Source organism: Panthera leo, chromosome F3 (genome assembly GCF_018350215.1).
Source record: "Panthera leo isolate Ple1 chromosome F3, P.leo_Ple1_pat1.1, whole genome shotgun sequence".
Taxonomy (NCBI): domain Eukaryota; kingdom Metazoa; phylum Chordata; class Mammalia; order Carnivora; family Felidae; genus Panthera; species Panthera leo.
In genome coordinates, this window is record NC_056696.1 from 12621746 (window position 1) to 12642578 (window position 20833).

Consider the following 20833-nt stretch of genomic DNA (forward strand, 5'->3'; position numbering starts at 1 on the left):
GATACATCAGCCACAAAAATCAGTGGGGGATGGGATGACCTAACAGGAAAGGGAAAGATTTGTTTTTAAGGCTGCACAAGTGAATACACCAAAATATGTGAGTTGATTAATCGGAAGAAATGCAGTTGGTGGTATTTACATCTGTCAGTGAGCCTCAAAGTGTGATCCAAAAAGCCCTGGGAGTCCTTGGAACCTGTCAGAGTTCCAGAAGGTCAAACTTACTTTCATAATAATACTAAGACTTTATTTCCTTTTCCACTCTAGAGGCTACCTGATATGCGATGAATCATCACTCCAAAAGCTAAGAGCATGGGTGCTTGTACCGTTTTGTGTTTATTAAACTTTCCAGATTTAATTTCTGATCTGGAAACTAGCAATAGGAATAAGCCACAAAAACAAGAAGTCTTTAGTTTAGGGTCCTCGATAACAGGAATCTTGAGACCAAAAAGTGAGAACATCTGATTCTCTATAACACGATTATCGAGTCCCCTAGACTCCAGCCATGGTATTTACCTCTCATCATGACTCCAGAGAGAACACCTCTGTCCTCTTGGCAATTGCTTTGTATATTCAGTGCTGTAGCAGAAGAAAAGGAAAGAGAAAGAAAAGCAGTAAAGGCCTCAGAGAAGTCTACCTGTTCAGAACAGCTTTCTGTCCCTTCCGAGGCTTAGACACCTGAACTGTGTTAATCTGTAAATCACTGTTTCTGAAAAATTTCCTTGGCATAAATCACTTAGGCACTTCAAATCCTCTTTGCAATGTTGGGCATGAACAGATAATAATTGTTCTGGAATTGGGTAGAAAATGTCTTCTCTAAGAGGAATATTTCTCTTGGAGAAATGTTTTTCTCTAAGAGGTCCCACTAGGCTGAATTCTAAGAATGACCCCCAATGGCCCTTGCCTTTGTATAATCCCCACGCCTTTGAATGTGGGATGGAACCCGTGCATCTGATAAGATAATGCACCTGTGATACATTATACAGCAACATGAGATTATCCAGGTGGGCCCAATGTAATCTCAAGAGCCCTTTAAAAGCCGAGAATTTTTTTTTCCCTGCTGGTAGTGGAAGAGAAAGAGCTATTTGAAGAGTGAGAAAGATTCGATGTTCTACTGCTGGAGGGGGCTCCGTGCCAAGCATGCGGGCTCCTTGTAGCGGCTGAGACCGACTCTTGGTTGACAGCCAGCAAGAATTGAGGATTTCAGTCCGTCAATCACAAGTAACTGAATTCTGCTAACAACCTAAAAGAGCTTGGAAGTAGATTCTTCCTTGGAGCCTCCAGGTAAGAGTCCATCCTGTCCAACACCTTAATTTCTCTCTGTGAAACCCTAAGTGAAACTTGGGAACGCACCCAAGCCCACCTGGACTTCTGATCTTTAGAACCGCGAGCTGAATTGTTGTTGTCACTGAAAAAAGAGTAATAAATTAAAAACAAAAATGTAATATTATTACATTTTTATGACATTAACTTATTACATTAAACTGTTAGGTTTGTGGTAATTTGTTAAGCAGCAAGAGGAAACGAATGCAGACGAAAATAGAATATATTTTGAAATTGAGGTACCAGTCACATAAGATTGGCCATTAACCGTATTTGTGTGAACAGCTCAGTGGCATTAGTACATTCACGTTGTTGTGTAACCATCATCGCACCGAGTTGTAAGACATTTCCCCACTCCAGAATGAAACTGGTAGCCATTAAGCAATTGCTCCCCCTTCCCTTCCCCCTCCCCTGGCAAACACTTATGTGCTTTCTGTTTCTATAGCATTACCTATTCTGGATGTTTCATACAAGAAGAATCCTACAATATGCGACCTTTTGTATTTGGCTTCTTTCATTTAGCGTAATATTTTGAAGGTTCATCGACGTGGTACCTGTTTTCCACACAGCGGCACCGCTTTCTCAACATCCTTGCCAACACTTGTTTTCTTTTTCTTTTTTTGGAAATACCTCACCTAAGGGGTGTGGAGTGGTAGCCCAATATGGTTTTCCTTTGCGTTTTCCTGATGACTAATGCTCAACACAAGCAGCTTTTCACGCATTTGTTAGCCATTTATATATACCTGTTTTGGAGAAATGTCCATTCAAGCCATTCAGGTCTTTTGCCCACTTTTGATTGGATAGTTTGTCTTTTTGTTGTTGGGTTGTAAGAACTCTTTATATATTCTGTATATTAGGCTCTTGTCAGGTATATGATCTACAAATCTTTTTGCCTATGCTATAGGTGTAAATAAACTGGTGAGGGACATTTTTTCTCTGTTAATATGTAAAAGCACGTGAGGACATGCGTTTTTCAAAAAGAATTATACTCCATGCTTTTGAATCTTGCTTTTCTCAGGAATAATTTGTAGAAAACACTCCACTGTGGTAAGGTTAAGCTCTAATTCTTTCGAATGCCCCATTGTGTGGGTGCGCTATAATTTATTCAACCATTCCCTATTTATGACCACTGACTCTGTTTCTCGTTTTTTGTTCATTGTTAACAATGCTGTAATTAACATCCATGTACAATATATGTCTATGTATTGTGTGTTTCATTTTTCCGGGATTTATTTCCAGGAGTGGGAGAGCTGGGTCAAAGAGTATATGCATTTTTATTTTAATAGGCATTGATTGTTCAGTTGTTTTGCATAAACCAGCGACATGTGAGTATATTCCTTTTGTACCGCATCGTTGTCAACAATAGATGTAGTCAAGTTAAAAAAAATTTTTTTTTCTAGTCTGATAGTTGGAAAATAAGGTAATGATTTTGTCTCTTTCAGGGGATATTTGGCAAAGTCTGGAGATATTTTTGATTGTCCTGTTAATCATGATGTCGGGGGGAGGTGGGGGACTAGCTGTGCTAGCTTCTAGTGGGCAGAGCCAGGGATTCTGCTAAACATCCTCTAATACTCAAAGCAACCCCCACAACAAATGGCCGTCCAGCCTAGAATGCAAACAGTGCCACAGGTAAGAAACCCTGGTGTAAAGAGATACTTCCTTTTATCTTCAGTTTGAAAATCTTTATGGGTGAGTTTGAACATCTTTCCATATATTTGTAAGCTATTTGGATTTACTTTTCTGTAAATTACCTATTCTTGATCTTTGCTCACTTTCTTTTTAAAAAAAATTTTTTTTCAATATATGAAATTTATTGTCAAATTGGTTTCCATACAACACCCAGTGCTCATCCCAAAAGGTGCCCTCCTCAATACCCATCACCCACCCTCCCCTCCCTCCCACCCCCCCATCAACCCTCAGTTTGTTCTCAGTTTTTAAGAGTCTCTTATGCTTTGGCTCTCTCCCACTCTAACCTCTCTTTTTTTTTTTTTTTTTTTCCTTCCCCTCCCCCATGGGTTTCTGTTAAGTTTCTCAGGATCCACATAAGAGTGAAACCATATGGTATCTGTCTTTCTCTGTATGGCTTATGTCACTTAGCATCACACTCTCCAGTTCCATCCACGTTGCTACAAAGGGCCATATTTCGTTCTTTCTCATTGCCACGTAGTACTCCATTGTGTATATAAACCACAATTTCTTTATCCATTCATCAGTTGATGGACATTTAGGCTCTTTCCACAATTTGGCTATTGTTGAGAGTGCTTCTATAAACATTGGGGTACAAGTGCCCCTATGCATCAGTAGTCCTGTATCCCTTGGATAAATTCCTAGCAGTGCTATTGCTGGGTCATAGGGTAGGTCTATTTTTAATTTTCTGAGGAACCTCCACACTGTTTTCCAGAGTGGCTGCACCAATTTGCATTCCCACCAACAGTGCAAGAGGGTTCCCGTTTCTCCACATCCTCACCAGCATCTATAGTCTCCTGATTTGTTCATTTTGGCCACTCTGACTGGCGTGAGGTGATATCTGAGTGTGGTTTTGATTTGTATTTCCCTGATGAGGAGCGACGTTGAGCATCTTTTCATGTGCCTGTTGGCCATCCGGATGTCTTCTTTAGAGAAGTGTCTATTCATGTTTTCTGCCCATTTCTTCACTGGGTTATTTGTTTTTCGGGTGTGGAGTTTGGTGAGCTCTTTATAGATTTTGGATACTAGCCCTTTGTCCGATATGTCATTTGCAAATATCTTTTCCCATTCCGTTGGTTGCCTTTTAGTTTTGTTGGTTGTTTCCTTTGCTGTGCAGAAGCTTTTTATCTTCATAAGGTCCCAGTAATTCACTTTTGCTTTTAATTCCCTTGCCTTTGGGGATGTGCCAAGTAAGAGATTGCTACGGCTGAGGTCAGAGAGGTCTTTTCCTGCTTTCTCCTCTAAGGTTTTGATGGTTTCCTGTCTCACATTCAGGTCCTTTATCCATTTTGAGTTTATTTTTGTGAATGGTGTGAGAAAGTGGTCTAGTTTCAACCTTCTGCATGTTGCTGTCCAGTTCTCCCAGCACCATTTGTTAAAGAGACTGTCTAAAAAATTTTTTTAATGTTTATTTACTTTTGAGAGAGAGCGTGTGCACACAAGTGGGGGAAGGGCAGAGAGAGAGACAGAGACAGAATCCAAAGCAGGCTCCAGGCTCTGAGCTGTCAGCACAGAGCCCAACGTGGGGCTCGAACTCACGAACTGTGAGATCATGACCTGAGCCGAAGTTGGCCCCCCAACTGACTGAGCCACCCAGGTGCCCCATTTGCTCATATTTCTGTTGGTTGTTTATCCCTCTTTTATCAATTAATAAGAGCCTTTTATATTTTATAAACCCTTTATTTGTCCTTTCATTGAAAATGTTATTTCTAAAAATATACTTTTTATTGACTTGTCTACGGTTATCTTTTGCCAAATAATAAAATCTTCTTGAAGAACATAAAACAAGGTCTGAACACATGATCAGACATACTATGTCCTTAGATAGGAAAACATAAAAATATCGCTTTCCTCAAAATTAATTAATAACTTTAATGCAGTTCCAATTGGAGTTCAAACAATATCCAATTAAGATTCCAAAACTATCTTGAAGCTGATATAGGAAACCCAAATGTACAAGAATGACCAATAAAATTTTGCAAAGAAAGACTAGCAAGGGTATTCTTACATCACCACATATCAGAACACACTTTAAAGGTGCTGGAATAAAGAAGATTTGGTAATATTATTGGAATAGCCAACTACATAAGCAAAACAGACTAGAGAATCCAGAGATAGACCTCACTGTCTATGAACATTTAGTAAATGACAACTATTCAATTAAATGACAAAAGGGGTTGGGGCTCCTGGGTGACTCTGTCGGTTAAGCATCTGACCTTCTGCATAGGTCATAATCTCACGGTTCATGAGTTCGAGCCCCACGTCAGGCTCTGAACTGTCAGCACAGAGCCTGAGGCCTGCTTCAGATTCTGTGTCTCCCTCTCTCTACCCCTTGCCTGCTTACTCTGTCTTCACTCTCAAAAGTAAATATTAAAAAAAAAAAAAAGAATTTGGGGTGCTTCCTGAATAAAGCTGGAACTTGTTATTTCTGACTTGGGCTAACCCCTCCATTCTTCACTCCTCGCCCGTAGACTCGCTCTGTTCAGCTGCGAGTTGCTTGCCAATTTCTCAAGAGGCTGCTCAGAAATCGTCTCTCTCCCACCCTACAACCTTAGTCCAGTTCGCCTCTGAGCTACCACACTAGAAGTAGAATTCACACAGCCCAGGGTTCAGGGTGTGCCCTTTGGAAGGTCCCCGGAGGCTCCGGAGTTTGCCAGAGGCACACTGGGAGCAGACAGTCACTGAGCCATTGGGAGGGAGCAGCCCTGGATGTGCTGTCTGTGACTCAGCTATTGAACCTCCTCATGTCACACAGAATGAATTTCATCGGAGGCCAGAACAGACTAGATTATTTAGCCACGCCAAGTGGTGAAATAATTTATTTTTGAATACACAGATCTTCCTTTACGTACGTCCCGATAAACCTATCGTCAGTTGAAAATATTTAATACACCTACCAACCATCATAGCTTAGCCTCGCCTCTCTTAAGCATGCTCAGAACCTTTACATTAGCCTACACCTGGGCAAAATCATCTAACACAAAGCCTGTTGTATAATAAAGTGTTGAGTATCTCATGTAATCTATTGAACACCGTACTGGAGAGGACAATAAGAATGGCCATGTGGGTAGCGAGTGGTTGTGTGTCGATAGCTTACCCTCATGACCGCGAGGCTGAGTGGGAGCCGTGCCTCGTTTCCTGTGACCAGCGTCATGCTCCTTCATAGTAGGTCTGATCATCCCACACATGGCTAGGTGGGGAGAAGCTCCAAATTCAAACTTCAAAGTACACTTTCTACTGAATGTGTGTCGCTTTTTCACCATCGTGAAGCCACAAAACTGTTTTAAGTCCAACCATCAGAAGTCGGGAGCTGTCTATACCTTATCGTCTTTAAAGAATGCATGTCACTTGTTAGAAAAATATTTGAAGTCCTGTTTTAGAAACATGTGGAACTTCTTATGGCCACCTCCAAAAACAGCACTCATAATCACAAGACCAATGAGTCATAAGTTAGGAAATCCTAAATGAGTTGAAATAAGGGCGTGCTCATTGCTCTCATCTAATATTCATTTGTGGCACATAATTAACCCAAGGAATAGATCAAGTGCTTTATGAGATTCTCATGGCCACAGAGTCAGGCCACAACTATTCAAATGTTTCTGATGTGTCACTCTCCTCCCTTTTTCTCAACCACGCATAAACACATGCAAACATACAACCACACACTCATTTCCTCTCCTCTCATTTGCTTATGAATTCTCCACGTGAGTTAGTGAGGTATTTTCAAATGCTCTCCAATCGAAAAAATAGGCCCAACATGGCACCTGAACTCACCACCCCAAGACCAAAATAATCGAAAACCCACAGAGAAGAGATTACGAAGGAAATGCCCTTCTTAACTCTTAACCTGAATACTGATTCGGGACCTTCTGTCCAGGCTCCTGTAGCCCAGACTCCCATGAGCCGTTCAATTTTCCTCTCCCCATCCTGAGGGTGAGGGTTCCTGCCTGGAATACATCCTAACAAAGGGGAAATTTTCAGATTTTGGTGAGGTATTCATGTGCTGGGAGCCGTGGCTACTCAAGCCACATTGACTCGTGCCAAGTCCTTGTCACATCCTGCCTGGTAAATGATTTCTGAGGGCTTTACACATGACTTCTCCCCCGCTAACTGTGGGCTTTATGTGCGCACAAATGGAGTGTGATCTTTATTTTTGTATCCTCTATGTCTATTCTGGCATTTTGAACAGGGGTGTGATACAATAACTGTTTCTTGGCAGACATGTTTCCCACACGTCATGAGTTACACTTCCAACCTTCATTAATCCTTTTTTTTTTTGTTTTTTTACTGCTTATTTATGAGTATTATGACATCATACTTAGTGTAGTGAAGTCGTCTTCTTGGTTCTAGCCCAGTTCTTCCATTTTTTTTTTTCTTGTTCCCTGACTTTATCCAGTGGCATGTTCATGGCGGGGACGGGGGTAGACACAAGGTTGGGCCTGATCTCTCCTGGAGCCCTGGGGGCACCACACCCCATGCACTATGGATGGGAGGGAGCACAGGGGGGCCTGCTGGCCCCAGCAAAGCCTACATACCTGGGAGGAGGCTGTGAGTGCACGGGTTGTCTTGGACGAGGCCCACAATGGGAGGGGCTGATACTGGGCTGAGGTTGAGGAGTTGGCGTGGGGGACACAAAGTGTCTGCTCCAGAGGGGCCAAGTGGCCAAGTCCTTACCCAGGACACAGGTCCACAGGGTAGACTGGGGGACACTGGAAGCAGAACCATGCCACTCCCCCTTTTCCTCTCTGGTGAGGGAAAGGAGGGTTCTAGGCTGAGCCAAGCAGCTACCCTGTCCTGCCCCATCCCATCCTGGGCCAGTTAGAATGGCTTCGATGTCTGCTTGAAGACGAGGTCTTGATATGCAAGTGTCTTCATGATGTTGGCAATGTTGTAGTCATCGTGCTGCGGTGGGACCCGCCTATGTGTTGCAGGCTGGGATCCTGGTTCCTGTCTAGAAATCCATTCCTGGGCCAGCAGCCCATGGTGAAGCTGTAAGCCTTTTTCAAATTAATCCACTGCTTGAAGTAATTTGCCACTGGCAAACCCAAGTATGGCCCTGGCCTGGGACTTTCGAGTCCCAGTCTCCACACGTGACAAAAATTGACATTTGGATCGAAGAGGCTTTCTTTTGCTATCTGCTCATCCACCGTCTCCACCACTTGCTGCAGGCTTGGCTGACCATCCGCCATGGCTTGAATAATCCTGGTGAGCTGGGTACAGAAGGGAGAAAGCTGTGGATGGACCACAGGCTGGACATATGTGGGAAAGGCAGACCCAATCTCTGTGGTCTGCACACTCTGACCCCGGCCAGTGAGACTCAGTTCTTCTATTTTGATGTAAGGATCTTCTGATGACATCAACTTTAGAGCGTGTTAAGAATCACAGGGTGACGGGGTGCTTGGGTGGCTCAGTCCGTAAAGCGTCCGACTTCGGCTCAGGTCGTGATCTCGCGGTTTGTGGGTTCGAGCCCCGTGTCGGGCTCTGTGCTGACAGCTCGGAGCCTGGAGCCTGCTTCGGATTCTGTGTCTCCCTCTCGCTCTGCCGCTCCCCTGCTCATGCTCTGTCATCTCTCAATAATAAATACACGTTAAAAAAAAAAAAAACAGAATCACAGGGTGAGAGAAGGCCTATGATGGTAGTAGTTGCATGAATACCCTTTAAGGAAAAGCAAAAATATACGAGAGGACGTACGGGTTCGGGATCCTGTGTTCGATGGTTCCCGGAAACCCCTGTGCCTCAGTTCCTTATTCTGGCAAGGATAGTTTGGTTGGTAGCCTTTAGGTGTGCCCCCAGCAATGAAGACAGGGAGTTCACACAGGAGAGAGAGAAGTCCTTGAAACTTGTGAGCAACCAACTGTTCAGATCTCTTACCTCTCTGCTCCCACCCAACCTAAAACCTCATCCCGCAGCTTAATATATGCAGGACTTAGTGGTGAGGCGCATCGGAGGGACACGGGTTGGGGGTCCGGTCCCCACCGCGCTGCTGGGAGAACTTGGGCCAGTTACCAACCCCTTCTAAAGGCTCAGTTTTTCTTACGTAAAATGTAAATGGTAGTATTTACCTCTTAGGGTAGTTGAGAGGACTAAATAAGGTTAGACACGTTAAAGGCTTTGCACAGTGCCAGACACAACACTGATCCAAGAGGATGAGATGTATTATTTGCCAAGCACCATAGTGGGTCAGCTTCCAAGTACTTAGGAGAGACACTGGCACACAGTTGGAGCTCTTTAAAAACTTAGGCAGCCAGCAAAGGCAAAGGACATTTCGAATTCAGCTTTTATTTTGTCAGAAGCTGAAGTGTATTTATGAGCAGAGAAGAAAAGGACAGAAAAGAGGTTTTTTTTGTTTTGTTTAAATTTTGTCATACGTAATTTTTATCCGAAAAAACCCCCATCCATTTAAAATATATGGTTCAGGGGCCCTGGGTGGCTCTAAGACTCCGACTTTGGCTCAGGTCACCGTCTCCCCGTTAGTGGGTTCGAGCCTCGCATCGGGCTCTGTGGTGACAGCTCAGGGCCTGGAGCCTGCTTCGGATTCCATTATCTCCCCCTCCCACCTCCTCCACTCGCGACGTGCGTCTCTCTTTCAACAAGAAACATTAAAAACATTAAAAATGAAATAAAATGTATCGTTCAATCAGTTGAGGCAAAATAGTCCTATAACTACCACTAACTATCCAGGGGTTTTTGAAACAGGCCCCTGAGGTTGGGGGGGGGGGGGGGGGGGGGAGGGGGAGGCTGCTGGGATCCAGAACAGAAGTGCAAGTTTTGGCCTCGACTAAAAAAAGGAGGCTCTCCCCTCGCCCCTTCAGGGAAGTAGGTAAGGTGGGTGGAAACGCACGGAAATAGGCCCTGAGTAGAGGTGCGAGTGACCTTGGAGGCATTTCCTAATGTTTATTGCCCCGTATGGCAGGCAGCTAGGTGTGCGCTGAGGAGAAGGGAAGTGGGAAGGGACAGGCTCAACCACAACGCGCGGGAAGCTGACAGTCGCTCCCCGGGGAGAGACCAGCACGGTGGTGCAAAATGGCGGCCCCGCTGCGCGCACGAGCACCTGCGCCTGCGCCTGCGCCTGCTTGGTGGCCCCTGGCGGTGGGCCGGTGGCACGAGGAGGCCGGGCCGCTCCAAGGCTGGACGGAGGACGCGCCCGAGAACATTCGGAGGGTTTGGAAGCAACGCTGGAGGAGGCGGCCACGCCAGGAGGGAGCCCGTGGAAGACGGAGGTGGGAGAGGCGTGGGCTCGGGAACTGGGGGCCTCGGGGGAATCTCGGGGCGGTGGGCTCTGAGTGCACGAGACCCCCCCCCCCCCCCCCCCAGGGAGGTTCGGGAGGGTCGCGTTTCCCGTTGCCCACGTGGACTCCTCATGGGAGGGGAGGAGGTTCAGGCCATACTCCCAGCAAGTGGCTGGTGAAATGGAGTGGAAGGCCCAGGGGAAGCTGTTAACAGCGGGCGGAAAACACAAAGAAAGCGTTTGGACAAACGCTAGGCTTTTAAAAGAGCGCTGCCGGTGCTTCACTGGGGCGGATGTTTACTGAGGACCTGCCGGGGGACAGCTGTCGTACCGTCCGCCCTCCGGTCCATCAGCAGATAGCGTTGGCTTAAAATCTGTCCGAAGGCCCCACCGCTTTGACCAGCCTCACGGCCACCCCCGACCTGCATGGGTGCCTGCAGTTGCATCTGATGGCCTTCCTGGGACTATCCTTGCACCTTTAGAGAACGCGGCAGCCAGGAAGGTTCTTCTCAAGCAGAGCCCGGGTCAGAACTCTCCTGTTCAAAACGCCTCAGTAAACTTCCCATCTCGTTCAGCAACCCCCGCCCCCCCCCCCCCCAGGGCTTTCTAGAGCTACAGTGCCCACCCCCAAGCCCCCAGACCCTTGCCTCTTCCCACCCACCGTACGGTCCCATCTCCCCTTCTACTGATCTCACCTTCTTACCCCCCCTCTTGCTCAGTCACCTTCAGCCTCCACGGTCTCTTTGCTGTTCCTGCACCGCCCCCGAGGTGTGAGCTTTATGGCAAGATGTTTGCACTCACTGGTCTGCCTGCCTGCCCGTTTTTTCCACCCATCCCTCTGTATTGTTCGCTTCCTCGCCCACCTCCTTCCGGTCTCTGCTTCAACGGTGCCTTTCTCTCTAAGGCCTTCCCTGACCATCCTGCTTAATATTCACCTCCCTTCCACAAACACCTTGTTCCCTCCCCTGGTTTATTTTTGCCTTAGGACCTAATAATGTCTGACACCCTATATGTTTTCCTTATTGTTCCTTGTCTTTCTTTTTCAACTTGAGGGTAAATGCCATTAGATGACAGATTTTGTCTGCTTTTGCCCTCTTCAGTACTCGTAAAGGTGCCCGGCACTTACAAAATAATCAATAAGTTGAAATGACTGAAGAGATACTTGCTCATGACTGTAAGGTGGAATTTTAATTGAATGCAAGCTTCAAGACAAAGGAAAAGGAGAAAGAGACACGATGAAAAGGTCATTTGCTCTGGAAAGAGGAAAGAGAAAATGGGAAAAGAAAGAAGAAATTAACAAGCTACTAATGTTTTCTAACAGATCCTTATTAGTTCAAAGACTGGGCCAGATCAAAGGTCAGAGACAGAAAATAAAGGGATAGGGTAAGGATTTAAGAAATCCACTGGAAGGTTTCACCCTCCAAGTTTATACTTTAGGAAAAGTCTGCAACTGAATTTAACATCCCTCCACGTCCACACAGATTTAGACTGTAAGAAACTGCACAACATCAGTAGAAAGGGTGTTTAAAAAAAAATTTTTTTTAATGTTTATCTATTTTTTTTTTAATTTTTTTTTTCAATGTTTTTTTATTTATTTTTGGGACAGAGAGAGACAGAGCATGAACAGGGGAGGGGCAGAGAGAGAGGGAGACACAGAATTAGAAACAGGCTCCAAGCTCCGAGCCATCAGCCCAGAGCCTGACTCGGGGCTTGAACTCACAGACCGCGAGATCGTGACCTGGCTGAAGTCGGACGCTTAACTGACTGCGCCACCCAGGCGCCCCAATGTTTATTTATTTTTGAGAGAGAGAGAGAGAGAGAGAGAGAGAGAGCATGAGCAGGGGAGGGAAGGAGAGAGAGGGAGACACAGAATCAGAAACAGGCTCCAGGCTCTGAGCTGTCATCACAGAGCCCGACACGGGGCTCGAACTCACAGACTGAGAGATCATGACCTGAGCCGCAGTCGGACGCTCAACCAACTGAGCCACCCAGGCGCCCCGAAAGGGTGTTTTCTAAAGTGTGGCATTAGGTTTAGGTAGGCCAGTACTTTGGAGGGGGCTAAACACAGAATGACAAGAAATGTTTTGGTAAAATACTCGATAAAGACGGTTGTTTTCAAAGAAGTTCTCTCAACATGAAAACAGGAAAAACTTGCATCCTGTGAGTATTGAAAGTATCGTGAGCAAAGTGCTAGGGAATCAGCGCTGTGGGGGAGAAAGAGTGGGAGAAGGTAGTTAAATATAAACCTGGTTTTATTTGCAAAGCTTAATCTCCATAAGTGGCACCTTCTTAAAGCAAATACCTGGTCCAGGGAGCTCCTAACATTGATGTGTCAAAATCTAGGCTGTAGTCTGAATGATTCCAAATTCTGGGGGAAACAATGTGTTTAGAGTCCATTGTTCTGAGTGTTAACACGGCAGCACTTCATAAAATATTAAGAAGTTAGCTACTAAGAAAAATATTAGTATGTGATTACTCAAACCAGGCTTTAATCGCTAGAAATTTATGAATAAGTCTGTTAGTCCCTTGAGGGCAAGGCATTTCTCTACCGTAACGAAAATTTTGCTTCCCACAAATGAGCGATAAATATTTGTTTAATGGAATCGGATGATGCCAAATATGTTATATTCATTTTCAGGAAAGGTGATCAGGAAAGGTGATCAGACTGAAATGATCAGTCTGTACTAAATGAAATTATAAATAAGAATCTGATTTCGCCTCTAGATATAATGTTTGCACGTCGATGTGTCGTACCATCGGTATTCTCCTGTGAGCCGCATTCAGGTGTTTCACTACCCAAACAGAAGGGTGCTCTATTCCAAGATTACAGGCAAAAATTAGGTGAACGGAAATAATTTCCTCAATTTACATTTTCTTTCCCATTAGTTGTTGTGAAACATTCAGCTTCTCCTACCGTTTGCTTATAATAGAATCTGGTGCAGGAACATGAGAATTCTGCAAAAATTAGGGTAGTGTGCAATTCTTGAGCTCATTGCTAACGGAATGGCCATCAAAATCATGACTTAGAGAAGACACTACTTATGATAGGAGCTGTTGTCTGAAGGACAACTATTTCCCTTGAGAGACTGTAACATCTACCTTTGGCGTAAGCCAGGCCATCCCGAGAGCGTTGCACTTGGATCACACAGCACTGGCCTTTTACTGAGCTGCTTTGGTGGGAATCCATTCAGCCATTCCTGAGGGATTCAACTGGAAACAGACCTATAAAGTCTACTCTTGCCATAGACGCTCTGCACATTACATGATGGTCTCTTTCTGTGGTCCTTTGAGAGATTTTTAATTTTAGCACCAAGAAAAGTGCTTCCTTGGAACATTGGTGGGGGGGGGGCACTCTATAACTGATAAGGTTTTTCTTTTTGCATCTGCTCTGAAAACTTCCTGCTAAACCCAAACCCACTCATAGCAAGGCATAGGGGTTTACAGTCCCCATTTCCATGTCCTTCTCTTTCTTGCTTCCCCTTTATGTTCCTGCCTCTGTTTTCGCCTTCTCTCCTGCTTCCAACATAAGTTGTTTGATAGGAGTTTATGTTCTCTTGGAGGCAACCTGACATCTTTTAGGGGACCAAGATGAGAGCTGAATATATTCGTTCATATACACATTATATCCATAGAATGATATGGTGCTTAGTTATTTGAGTTTTATTTCCTGCTGAGAGCATGGTGCTTTCTATTACTTTGCCCTCGGAAGAAGTACAAGACTCTTTGATTTAGGAGGTTAGCTGCTAGGAGGACGGAGAAGATTCTTTATAATACGTGGCCAGTATCAAGCCCCACTATCGTCACCTGCCAATTGTTTGTAAAGACCTTTATAGCTCACTGCAGAAAAGTATCGTCTTCACACTACCTATTATAATGTAACATGCTGAGCTTTCTTCCTAGTTTAGTCTCTGGCACAGCCGATTTACACCTCCCTGCTTCTTGCCTCCTTCGTGGGCAACCAGTCCACTGTGCACTCAAAACACTTTTACTTACTTCCCTTTAAAATGATCCAATTTGTGTATGGATGATGTACAGTAACTCCTGAATCCCCGATTAGCCAGAGCGTGGACTCTGGACATCATCTAACGTTAAATAGTCCCCACCCCTGAGAAAAACGTAATTAGTCTGGTTAAATCCACCGAAGAAAGTCAGCGCGAGCCGTTCAATTCTTTGTTTCACCTGGATAATTAAGGCTTGACCTCTGAGCGGAAGTCCTCAGAACTTTGGCAGTTGAGCCAGAGGCCACCTACTGGGAAGACGTGGGGTTACAGAAAATAGAGCAGGGATGAAAAGTAACAATGGTCGCTGAGCAGTGCGAACGAATGCACTTAGTGCCACTGGATTGTATACTTGTAAAAGGTATCGTGTCAACCATTTTTGTTATGTATATTTTACCACATATTAAAAAAAGTAACAAGTGATATAAAACAAGGTGTTCGACACAGCAGAAATTGGTAACAATTGTTCATCATGATACCACTATATTGATGCTATAGTGTATTATATTTATATATCATTGTTATTAGTAATAATACATATATATACTGTTTAATATGTGCCATGTACTATTCTAAGCGCTATACATAGAAATATAGTCTTTGTCACTATTTCCCCAAGACTACTGAGAAACGTTTTGCATTCTTTTTTTTTAAATTTTTTTTAACATTTATTTATTTTGAGAGACAGAGAGACAGAGCACAAGTGGGGGAGGGGCAGGGAGAGAAGGAGACACAGAATCCCAAGCAGGCTCCAGGCTCTGAGCTGTCAGCACAGAACCCGACGCGGGACTCGAACCCACGAACCGTGAGATCAAGACCCGAGCCCAAGTCGGTCGCCCAACCGACTGAGCCATCCAGGCGCCCCACCTTTTGCATTCTTATCTGTCACATCTGGAAACATGGTTGCCACATTCCATCCAGACTGTCAGAAAGCCTCTTCAGTCAACAAGAAGGAACTTTGATTGAAGGCAGTTGGGATAAACAGAACAGTAAAACCATTACCAAATTTCATGCCCCCACAAGCAGCTGGGTATATGAAAATATCTGGAACATTGACAGGTTGCCCCTGAAGGTGAAACACGAAAGAGCTGGCGAACCGCAGATGGCTCAAGTGTGGGCGAGTGGGAAAACACAACGAAGCAGAACAATCACCTAAGCATTGAAAACTCTCGTCATTATCCAAATATGCCCATGTGATTGTCCCACCTCTCGGCTGGTCAGTGTCCCACATATGTATGACATTCTTTTGTCCGCCTGGCTTCCTACCCCAGTGCCATGCCTTCTGACCAGCGTGCCCTGTCCTCTGAGCAAGCCAGAGTCTTGTCCGAGGCTGGCATCCTCTATCACATCTCCAAAGGTAACCTGCTTTTCATCTGGTTACTACCATCCTATCCCTTATCCTAATCCACTGATCTGGCGTTCTGCACAGATTGCCTTGATACGCATCCAATGTCTTCAAGATCTGAGTCAAATGACCTTCTCCAAGAGCTTTCACATCTCTTGTTACTCATCTTACATAGATACTCTTTTGGTTGACTTTTTAGTACTCGGAGTGTAGTCTGCCCATCGTCTCTCTTTGCTTCTTCTTCCTTTTTTATGGAAGTACAGTGGACACACAATGTTAGTTTCAGGTGTGCCACATAGTGATTCAACAACTGTACACGCCACAGGCATAGCTGCCATCTGTAGTAATACCATTGACTATATTCCTGAGGCTGTACCTTTCATTCGTGTGACTTATTCATTCCGTAACTGGAAGTCTGCATCCCTCACTTTCCTTCACCCATTTTACTCCTCCCCCTCACCCCTCTCCCCTCCAGCAACCACCAGTTTGTTCTCTGTGTTTATGGGTCTAATTCTGCTTTGTTTCCAAATCTAAGTAAAATTATGTGGTATCTGTCTTCCTCTATGTGACCTATTTCACTTGGCATGATACCCTCTAGGTCCATCCGTGTTGTCACAAATGGCAAGATCTCATTCCTTTTTAAGGATAAGTAATATTCCATTGTGTGTGTGTGTGTGTGTGTGTGTGTGTGTGTGTACACACTACATCTTCTTTATCCATTCATCAGCCTATGGTTTGCCTCCATATCTTGACTATTGTAAATGATACCGCAACAAACACAGGGGTGCATGTATGTTTCCAATTTACTGTTTTCATTTTCTTTGCCTCAATACCCAGTAATTCCATTACTGGATCATATGGGAGTTCTATTTTTAATTTTTTTAAGGAACCTATATACTGTGTTCCACAGTGGCTGCACCAATTTACACTCCTACTAACAGTTGCACAAGTGTTCCCTTTTCTCCACATCTTTGTCAATTCTTGTTATTTGTTGTCTTTTAAAGTTCTGGACACTCTGGGGGCGCCTGGGTGGCTCAGTCGGTTAAGTGTCCGACTTCGGCTCAGGTCATGATCTCATGGTCTGTGAGTTCGAGCCCCGCGTCGGGCTCTGTGCTGACAGTTCTGAGCCCGGAGCCTGCTTCTGATTCTGTGTCTCCCTCTCTCTCTGACCCTCCCCCGTTCATGCTCTGTCTCTGTCTCAAAAATAAAGTTCTGGACATTTCTGACAGGTGTGAGGTGATATCTCATTGTGGTTTTGATTTGCATTTCCCTGATGATGAGTGATGTTGAGCATCTTTTCATGTGTCTGTTGGCCATCTGTATGTCTTCTTTGGAAAAATGTTTGTTCAGGTCTTTTGCCCATATATATTTTTTAAAGTCGGCTCCTCGCCGAGCACAGAGCCCAATGTGGGGCTCAAGCTTACAACCTTGAGATCAAGACATGAGCCGAGATCAAGAGTTGGATGCTTAACTGAGCCATCCAGACGCCCATTTTGCCCATTTTTTAAATCAGATTTTTTTGTTGAGTTGTGTAAGTTATTTTGGATGTTAACCCCTTATTGGATATATCATTTTCAAATATTTTCTACCATTCAGTAGGTTGCCTTTTTGTTTTGTTGACCATTTCCTTTGCTATGCAAAAGCTTTTTCTTTTGGTGTTTTATTGACTTCTTATGTTTGTCTTTTCTATCCAAATAGCTAATACATGTTAAAAGAGCCAGAGCAATGTCTTTTATTTTTTAAAATATACTCTCCCTTATAATTCCTATCATAGTACTTTTTTGTATAAATACAACAATTTTGTTGTGTGCTAAATAAATGTTTTTAAAAAGCAAATTAACATGGTGGTACATCTAGGGATGTTAATACTGTTTTTTTCTTTCCATATACCAAATGCAAAATACATAAGTATCTTTGGTGAGGACAGTTCATACAACCCAGAGATAGCAAATCTTATATCTACAGTACCTAGATGTAAAAAACTTCTTACTACCTGGGCATTGACAATGTAAATGTCACTCCACACAGTCATTTTATCTGCCCGTGTCTTATTGCTTGCCCCATCTCTAGTCTCTGACAACATAAGAACTTAGAAGAATTAGGCATTCTGAATTTTCCATAAAATCACTTTCTATTAGGAAAAAAATGCGAAGAAAAAATGGTAGCATAGAAATCACAGATATTTTAAAGTGTGTGTTAGGGCATGTGCCAGTTATAGAAACCAAATCCACTGACCCATGAATTGCGCTTTCTTGGCCTATCTAGAGAAGTAAATGGTAAAACTCTAGAGGATTCAAGCTGTTTGGTTAATGCGTTTTCCCCAAGTTTGCCAGAGTGGTCCTGAACTCAAATAATTATTATTCAAAGTTATTCTTAAAAACAATGAAGTTTGTAATTTCTTTTAACAGCTTGAAAAAAATTCTAGAGCAGTAATTCTTTTCCTCTGACCTTTTCATATTTGTGATACACTCACAGACCCTCTTTTCTAATTTTCAATTATGATTATTGGTAACATTTAGGATTTTATCTGTTAGTTTCTTCAAGTCATGATTCCACTGTGAGTCACTTAGCTCCTTTGCATAGAAACCAATTATGATACAACAGTGGACAGTGATATGTCAGTGGAGGATATACTATACAACAAAAGTTGTAATACCATATAAATGACTTCAAAGAGAGGAATAAAAATACAGAAAATGCTTTTTATTTCAAAGAGGGGTTTTCATTTTCCCACAGAGCATCAGATTTAACCCAAACATCTCATTGATCCCCAAACAAGTATTGTTCAGATTAATAGGCTTTATTAATTAATTTTTATATATTAATAATTAATAATTCATGTCTACCTGTCGGGGAGGAGGGGGTGAATTATAAATGTTACAATTTTTCCATTCTATGGAAGAGAAACCAGACTGAAAAAGAGTCTGGGAGTCTGATCACCTGGTTTTTAGTTTCACCTCTGACACAAACAAGCAGTAGTTTCAGGCAAGTTGTTTAACCTTTGGAGACATTCTTCTCACATATAGGATAACAGAGTTGGAGCTCCCGCTCCACCATCGTCTCATCCCCTACTTATTATTCCATATGATTTTCTTGTCCCTCTTATATCTTGGTAGATTCTAGATCTGGAGAGATCCTGCCCACTTCTTCAGTAGACAGACCATGACTAGCTACATAATTTGCAAAATAAAAATGGCAGCCTCCTTGTTAAAAAATTATTAAGAATTTCAAGAGCAAGATGATGGGGCATTAAACTAAGCATGGGGGCCCCTCTGAGCATGGGGGCTCTTTGAGCAGATCGCACACCCGCGAGGCTGGCCCTGCAGAGACCAAAGGAATTTTTATTTTATATTCAGACACTCTCTTTTGCTCTTAACAGAATGAACATCAAAGAAATACTGGTGGAACACTGACATGCCTCATTAAAAGACAGAAATAATGAACATACAGTATTAGAAAGCCAATGTTTTAGATCGACCAAGATGACAGGATGGGAGGCTCCTGACTTTCCCTCCTGCCACGGATTTGCCAAAGGTATAGCTACACACAGGTCATTTCCCTCTGAGAGAAATCTAAAAACCAACTGAGTAATCCCTTCACATCAGCTTATTGAGAAAACACCGACATGAAAGTGGGTGGGAAAGGCTGAGACACACACCATACACCCCACCCCTGGCACAGAGCCTTATGATTGGGAGGGAACTCACAGCTTCCAGCCTCCCTATGAGTGAAGGGTTTGGACCACACATCGAGTGCTCCAGTTTTAAGGCTACTATGCGAGGCATGGGTCCCCAAGTCTCTTAGCTCAGGGAGCCAACAGGGCTTGGCATTCACGAGTCCCACAGGACCATACCAAACAAAGAAGCAGTTGTTAAACACGCCCCACAGCTCTTCCCGGGGCTCAGCGCACACCGACCAGGCAAAGATTACCATCTCCTCATTTCTCCCTGGAAGGATTTTGAGAGCACAATTTCCTAGCTGCTCCATGAGGGTCTGGCTTCTAATCAGTCTGTTTCTGGGTGCTGGCTGGGATCCTCCCAGGAGCCCTAAAAAGCTGGTAGGCACTTGTCCCACATTCTCCCTCTGGCTCATTTCAACAACAACGACAGCAACAAACAAGTTGCCAGCTTCTTCCTGGAAGGAAAGTGCCCACACATAAAGCGCTCCAAGTTTTGCAGCTGTCACCCTAGGAACAGGTTCTGAAGTCACTGACTCTAATAGCCACCAGGGCTCGGCATTTAGAAGTCCCCTAGGACCATATGAAACAAAGCAGTTTTTAAATGGGCACGCAAGCACTTTTTGCAGCTCTCCCTTCCCTGGCTCAGTACAGAAGGAAGAGGCAAAAACATTCAACTCCCAGTTTCTCCCTAGAATGCATTGGACTGGATATTTTCCTAGCTGCTGTTTGAGGTTCTGGCTTCTAGTTACACTGCATGGGGGAGCAGACTGGGATCCTCTCAGGAGCCTGAAAGAGCTGGTGGGAATGTCCCCTACCATCTTTCTTCAACTTGTCCAGCAGAAAACCAAGGCTCCAGCTTCTCCCTGGAAGGAGCATGTCCACTCATGTAGCACCCCAAATGCTATAGTTGCTACATGAGGGACTGGCTCCTGAATGATCTAGCTCTGGGGCTGACAGAGCTTAGCACTCACAAGTCCCCCAGAACCACACAATGCAAAGAGATGATTTTATACGGTTATACAAGCACCTCTACCAACTTTTCTCTAGCTCAGCACAGAGTAAGCAAAAATACCCGGTTCCCAGTTTCTTCCTGATAGGGACTAGACTGTACATCTAATAACCTGACTTTCCCAGCTTCTGCCTGAAGGTCAGGCTTCCAACTAACCTGAATAGGTGGGATGATGGGGCAGACAATAGTCCATGAAACTGAAAAGGCATGTGGGCATTTCCCATATCTTTAGGACTATAATGGATCACCCCAATCTACCGGGACCCATAAGAACAAAGGCAGCAGGATGGACAGTCACAGAGATTTGAGAAGCAACAATAACGTCAGGCTAGGCTGACCTCGCTAATCAACTACACAGTCTAGTCAAGACTAGGTGGGGTGGCTATTTCATCTAATGCACAGACAATTCAGAGAGCCAAGGAAAATGAAGAATCAGGGAAATGTATTCCAAACAAAAGAATAAGACCAATTTTTGGAGACCAACCTTAATGAAATAGATATAAGTGATTTACCTGACAGAGAGTTCAAGCTAATGGTCATAAAGATGCTCCAAAATCAGGAGAGCAAT

The 20833-nt window shown here is 44.0% G+C and overlaps 1 pseudogene; it reads right to left on the reverse strand.

The window, feature by feature from the left end:
- Window positions 1-6564: 6564 nt before the first annotated feature.
- Window positions 6565-8448, reverse strand: LOC122211766 (annotated as a pseudogene).
- Window positions 8449-20833: the final 12385 nt, after the last annotated feature.